Source organism: Hyaena hyaena, unplaced genomic scaffold (genome assembly GCF_003009895.1).
Source record: "Hyaena hyaena isolate Hyena2069 unplaced genomic scaffold, ASM300989v1 scaffold_121, whole genome shotgun sequence".
NCBI classification, from domain to species: Eukaryota; Metazoa; Chordata; class Mammalia; order Carnivora; family Hyaenidae; genus Hyaena; species Hyaena hyaena.
The window spans coordinates 3602993-3609834 of NW_024080753.1; the positions used below are offsets into that span (position 1 = coordinate 3602993).

The 6842-nt window shown below is 51.9% G+C and overlaps 1 protein-coding gene and 1 long non-coding RNA gene across 2 annotated transcripts in view; both read left to right on the forward strand.

Moving 5' to 3' along the window:
• Positions 1-2137, forward strand: part of LOC120235112 — a 14149-nt gene extending 12012 nt beyond the window's left edge. Inside the window, exon 4 of the long non-coding RNA XR_005529307.1 lies at positions 2117-2137. This is a non-coding gene — a long non-coding RNA (uncharacterized LOC120235112). The remainder of the gene's footprint in view (positions 1-2116) is intronic.
• LOC120235090 (translation initiation factor IF-2-like) overlaps positions 1-6842 on the forward strand; it is a 41538-nt gene that overhangs the window by 31365 nt on the left and 3331 nt on the right. The gene's annotated exons all lie outside the window — the stretch shown is intronic.

Below are 6842 nucleotides of genomic sequence, written 5' to 3' on the forward strand. Positions count from 1 at the left end.
TTTTTTCATTAAGAACATCCTGTTATTTCCTTAGTTGTACAATTCAACTTCACTATGATTGAGGTAATTCACAAAAGGCTTCCCATTGTACAAATTCCTTTTTCTGATCTCATGTTGTTCTTGAACCTTTAAATAAAGACACCAAAACCGACAGGTCAGAGATGCCTGCCTGGTGATCAGAAAGAATCTCGGGGCTCTCTCACTCTCTCTCTCGCCGACACCGTCCATCCTTCAGGGACCCCTGGACCTGTCGGAGCAGGCTTCTGACAGAGAGCCACATGGGCATGTAGCCTGAGACATAAATAAACGTTATCGTAGGCCACCAAGATTTGGTCAATCATGTGTTATGCAGCATAACCCGTCCTAACCTAACTGATACACGTAACGCATGAACTACTTGCTCATTGCTCTATTGCTTAGCTAAAGCACCACTGGCCTTTCAGCACTTAAACAAGTTCTCCCTCCTACCTCAGAAAGTTTGTCTGTGACTCTCTCTCTTTCTCTCCTTGGAAAGTTCTTTACTCCTATTTCTTGGAGAGTAGATAGTTACTCACCAATGAGATCTTGGCTTAGCCGTAAAGTACTCGGGAAAGGATTGCCTGGTCTCTGTTCAGAATACCTTGAACTTACCTTCTTTGTCATTAGATCTCTTTCACTCAACTCTAAGTTACAGAAAGACAGAGCCCAGGAATTAGATCATGCTTTGATGAGGCACTACTATACCACCCACCAATGTGCCAGGGTCCATGCTGAGGGGCTGGAGGTAATGCAGGTACATCAGCCATGAGCCCTGTTCCCACAACCTGCCCCATCACAGGGGAGACAAGTGTATGAGCAGCAGCATTTGAACCCATTGTGATCGCTCTAGCAGGAAATTAGTATAAAGAGGCCAGCGAGAAGGCAAGGAGACTTCCTGGAAAAGGGGGAGTCAGAGATGGTTTTGAGGAGGATTTGGAGTTGTCCAGACTGGTGGGCGGGGTGGGGGGGTGGGGAGCATCCTGGGAGAGTGGGAGATGGAGGGGCAGCTGGTGGAGAGATTGTAGAGCAACAAGTAGTGCCCTGTTTCCAGGGCTTGGAAGAGCATGACCCCAGGAGAAGTTGGAACCAGAAGTAAATATGTGGCCTCTGTCTGTATTCCTGGGAACACAAGGGAGCATTCCTGTTTCAGTGCCTTTGCAAGCTCGTGGTGTTTGCTTCTTGGGAGTCGATGGATGGTGATGAGACCACCGCAGATTCCAGGCCCTTTCACACAGTGGGTGTCAGTGGCAGACTCTGACCTGAGGGTGGGTCGGGCCATGTGTGGGCGTCTGGGCAGCTTTCTCCCAGGACAAAGCAACAGGAGACATCTTTGTCTCCACTCTGCTCACTGGACATGTCTGGATGCCTTCAATTCCTGCCTTTGTTTTCTAAGAACCCACCCCAGCTCTTTCTAGTAAATCAAGGCTTCCTGTGTACACAGCCCAGTAGTCCTTTAATATTTGCATAAGGCGATCAAAATGAAAGAGAAGTGAATCACCAAAGCACCATGTCCCTGGGTATAATGTCTCTCAATACGATCTTGTTAGTAAAAGAAGCTGCAGGTCCCAGGATGACACCAGATGCTCCGTGACTAGGGGCTGTGGTCACTCAGCAGTCCCCTGCTCTGGGGAAATGAGGTGTCTCCCCACAGGACCAGGGTTTCAGGGCCCTGATGAAACATGGAAGGAAAGCTTCCCAGCCTCCCAGAAGGTGGGAAGGTGGGCAGAGATGCCAAAAAAGCCATTCCCTTTTGTGGCCCTTGATTTTCTTGTTGTTAGAATAGGGAGTGAGGTACCGTTCCCCGACCACCAATATCACTGGCCTTGAGGCTTAGACAGTAGATGGACAGTTCTTGGAGAAGCCCATTTGTTCCAAGGAATTGTGGTTGTTTCTGATGGTATTATTATTTTCATGCCGGTTGTGCGGTGGACCCTGCTGGGCTCCCCACACTGGAGGGGACGGACACACTGGAGGGGACAGATACCCACAGACCCTGGACCGGACCCGGCACACAAGTTCTCCTTGAAAACGCTGATGTCTGCGTCGTGGATGTCTAGAGGAAGGGACGTCAGCCCTCACTGGGGGGAGGGAGATGGAGCAGCACAACCAAGGAAGAGTCTTGTGAGCTGGGACCATAAGGTGAGGATAGGGGGTGTGCAGAGGCGGGGGGGCGGGAAGTGCAGGAGCAAAGGCCCGCGGCCCTGGGCAGGCATAGTCGGCGGTGACGGGACGCCATCCTCCGGCCTCAGAGAGCTGGCTGGATCTGGCACAACAGGGCCACTTCCAGGACTCTCTGCACCGGAGGGTGATGATGAGCTCCTGCCTGGCTTTCTGTCGGGCTTGCGGTTTGCAGGTCCAGCACAGCTCACCAGCATCGGGGAGACATGAGCCTGCCCACCCAATGGATGGGAGCACGGGGCTCGGCCAGATGACGGCAGGTAGAGGCCAGCTGTGGCGGACCGCAGGCCACAGGGGTGGGCAGTGTAGAAGCTGAGGCTGCACACTATTGGGGTCTGGGTAGGTTCAGTTCCAAAGCCAGTGGGCTCCTCCCTAGGGCCACTGCCTCTCATACCAGCTAGTGCCTGCTGGTGAGGCTTCAGAAGTTCCAGGCCACAGCTGGATGCGCGTGGGTCTCATGCAGTGCGCCCTCTCAGAGCAGCCATCCCTGGCCGCCTGCAGGGCCCAGCTGAGAAGGAGTCCAACGCTGTGTGTCCGTGTTCCATGTGCAGTAGTGCTGCAACCCATCCGTAGTGTGTGCAGCGGGTGAGGAAGGGGCGACCTGGCTTATGCACACCAGCCATTTGCTGTTCCTGGTACAGCCCCTTATTTTGCATATGGAGAAACTGAGGCCCAGAGGGAAGAAGGCCCTCAACCAGTTTCCGGTCCTTACACTCCCGAGTCTGGCCTCTCCACAGACCTNCTGGCTTATGCACGCCAGCCATTTGCTGTTCCTGGTACAGCCCCTTATTTTGCATATGGAGAAACTGAGGCCCAGAGGGAAGAAGGCCCTCAACCAGTTTCCGGTCCTTACACTCCTGAGTCTGGCCTCTCCACAGACCTCATTGCACCCGCCGTGACACAAAGTGAAAACAGTGAAGTATGGATGTGACAAGGCAGCTGTACTGGATCTGTCTGGACCCACACCGTGTGCCTCTTCTTGCTTTTCTCCTTTGCCTGTATTCCATTTTGGTATGGTGGGACAATGAACATCCGTGAGCCCACGGCTCCACTCCAGAACCAGAACTCTCCTGGTCCCTCGCATCTCCTCCTTGCCTGGATGTCACCCCTCTCTGCAGCTTTGTGTTTGTTTGCCGTTCTCTTGCTCACATGCTTACTGAATAAGTCTAAACATCAGACCGCTTCTTTGTTCTCGAGCCTTAAACAATTGTTTTCTCTACATAGACCTCAAAAATTTGCATTTAAAATTATTTTTTAATGTTTCATTTATTTCTGAGAGAGTGAGAGAGAGAGCGTGAGCAGGGGAGGGTCAGAGAGAGACACACACACACACACACACACACACACACAGAATCCGAAACAGGCTCCAGGCTCTGAGCTAGCTGTCAGCACAGAGCCCGACGCGAGGCTCAAACCCACGAACTGTGAGATCATGACCTGAGCCGAAGTCAGACCCTTAACCGACTGAGCCACCCAGGTGCCCCCCAAAATTTGCATTTTTGTACTCAACATTTTCCTCTGTCTAAGCTTGAGCTATGCTGCTGTGTAGCTGGGGTCTGCTCTCACCTCTGTGAAAGAAAATTGTGTGACTGCTCTTTAATTTGGGTTTGCATTGCCCCATCAATGAGTATCTGGATCATCTCTGTTCTTCCCCTCCTCCCGTTCACAGTGCTGCTAAGAACTCCTCTTGCACATGCCTTGTGTAACACCTGGGAGTGGATGTGCACCCTTCTAAGGTGTGAGAGGGGTCACCCTGACAAGAAAATGCCAAAGTGGATTTCAGTGTGGCCAGAGCAGGTATCACACTCCTCCCCTCAGTGTGCCAGATAATCTGCATCCTCTCAGACCCTCAGTGCTGTCAGCAGTCAGGTGTCTTCCTCACTGCGGGTCTGATGGATACGAAAGTGACCTCATACTTCCCTGCATCCTAGTGACATCGGGCAGCTTTGTCCATGTTCATGTGTGCACCCTGTCTCCTCCTCTGTGACATGCCTGCCGTGGTCCTTTTGCTCATTGCCTCTCCTCTTCCTGTGGATTTGTAGGACTTCTTTATGTATTCTGGATACTGATCCTTTGCTTGTTGCACATATTCCAATGGTGATCTGCTTTTTGTGGTTTGTCTTCTCACCAGTCATTTGGAGAAAAGACATTTATATGTTACTGCAGTTAAACCTATCCACTTTTTTATGCTTACTGAGCTTTTAATACCCTGTAAAGGAAATTGTTCCCCACCCCAAGTGTGGAAAGCCACTCCCCCCGAAAAAACTCCTCTTCAACTTTTTTCTTTGAAATGTAAATTTTTCATGTGTCTGGAGTGGACTGGGGGGATGCCGTGTGAAGTGGGGATCTAATTCATTTTGCCATGCGGATACCCAGTTGTCTCAGCGCCGTTCACTGCATGAGCCTCCTTTCTCCAGTCACATATTAAGAAGCCTTTTTAAAAATCCTAAGTATTGAGGTCTTCAGGTCGTTGATAATCTGTAGCACACCCGCAGTCATTCATGTGTGTGGTCCATGTATTCTCCCCTCTCCTTCTTTTTATCATTGCACTTTCTGGTATGTGCAAGTGCCCCAGGAGGCCCTGGGTAGCCATCTATGGTGTTTTAAATGTTTATTTATTTATTATTTTTTGAGAGAGGGGAGGTTGGAAGGAGCAGAGAGAGAGAATCCTAAGCAGGCTCCGCCCTGTCAGTGCAGAGCCTGATGGGGGGCTCGGTCACACAACTGTGAGATCATGACCTGGGCTGAAATCAAGAGTCAGACGCTTATCTGACTGAGCCACCCAGGCGCCCCCTTCCATGGATGTTTTTGTGAGGATGAGGAAATAGGTGCACAGAGGAGGGTTGAGTTTGTGATGACCCTGCACAATGATCATGTTAGGTGACCCCAACGTGGAGTCTGGCTCCAATTCTCTGAAGGGGGGGGTGGCTTGCACAACAGACATGGACTTCTTCACACTTCTGGAGGCCGGTAACCCTGATGGAAGTGTGGGAGGGTTGGTTTCTGCTGAGGCCTCTGCTCCGGGCTTGCAGCGGGCCGCCTTCCCACGGAGTCATCGAGTGGTGGAAAGAGCGAGCTCTGGGCTCCACCCCTCATGAATCATTGAACTTTGAACTCCTGCCCACAGGCCCATCTCCAAGTACAGCCACACTGGGGGACTGGCGCTGGGGCTTCGGCGTATGAATCTGGGGGACACAGACATTCAGTCCACGGCAGGAGTGAGGGGATTTGAGAGGCTGGAACATTCACAGGGCAAGAGTGTTTGGGTTTTCCCAAGCCCTGCCCAAACTGAGTGATTGGACAGTAATCCTCATTTATCTGCGCAGGGTTTCAGGTTTGGGCAGGGCCCCTGGGGAGGGCTGCTCTGTGCTGTGTGTGTGACATCGGCTGAGGCTTTGCTCACCACAGCTGACAGCTGGAAGCCCCTCTGGGGCTGATGGGTGGGAGCCTTCGTCCTTCGTCCTTTCCATGTGGCTACATGGGCTTCCTCTCCGCATGGCGGTCGGTTTCCAAGAGCAGAAAAGCAGAAGTTTCCAGTCCTTCCAAAGGTTAGGCCTGAACCTGGCAGGGGGTCATTTCTGCCGTCACAGAAGTGAAGGTGTACAATGTGTCATGTGGCACATTGACATAGTACAACGTCACTGTAGGCAAGCTAATGAGCGTGTTCATCTCCTCACATAATTGTCTTGGTTTTTAATGGTGCAAGCGTCTGAAATCGGTTCGTAGCAAATTTCCAGTACACCATACGGCCTTATTAACAGAGGTCACCATGTCCACACGTCCTCATTTTACCTAAACTGCAGCCTTGTACCCTCTGACTGACATCTGGCTATTTCCCCCGCCTCCCGGCCGCTGGGGGGCATACGGACCTGGATCTGTCTTCTCTCAGCCATGCACTTGTAGACACTGTAAACATGCTGTGTTTGCCGGCACCTCCCAAGTCACGTCTCCTCTTGCCCTTTAAGCTCAGGCTAGCCAGCTCTCTCCTCACGCCAGTGCAGCCCCGAAGTGTGAGGACGCGGGGCTGGGGCACACCAGAGCTGTGACCGTTGGAGCCGGCTGTCCCAAATGCCACTGTCTGGGGCTGGTGCCTCGGCGGCCAGCACACACGGGCCCCACGACTGGAGTTGTAAGGGAGTGTGTTTTCCTGGCGTGAGGTTCGTGGCTTGGATCACATTCTCTGATGGGTCACTCACCCAGAGAAGGGTGCCAAGGTCGTGACAATGGACCTGATTTGAGTCCATCTCCGTGACGTGGCTGTGAGAGGTGGCGGTTGGCCTGGCCCCTCCGAGCCCACCTCAGAGAAGCCATGGTTTCTTGTGGGGCCCGCTCACCACCTGCCACTTAGCAGGGGCCCAATAACGCAGGAACCCAAATTCACTTTCTCTCCTGTTTTGTTTGTTTCAATTTTTTCTGGTGGGAAACTTGAAACATGCATAAAAGTAGGCAAAACAGAGTAAGATCCCCCACCCCACATATCCCACTTCAACAACGGACAGCTCACAACTAATGTTATCTTCCTCTCCTTCTCCCTGTCATATTGTATATTTTCCAAGTTCTTTAAATGTTTATTCATTTGTAAGAGACCGGGAGAGATGGTGTGAGCCGAGGAGGGACAGAGACAGAGGGAGACACAGAATTCGAAG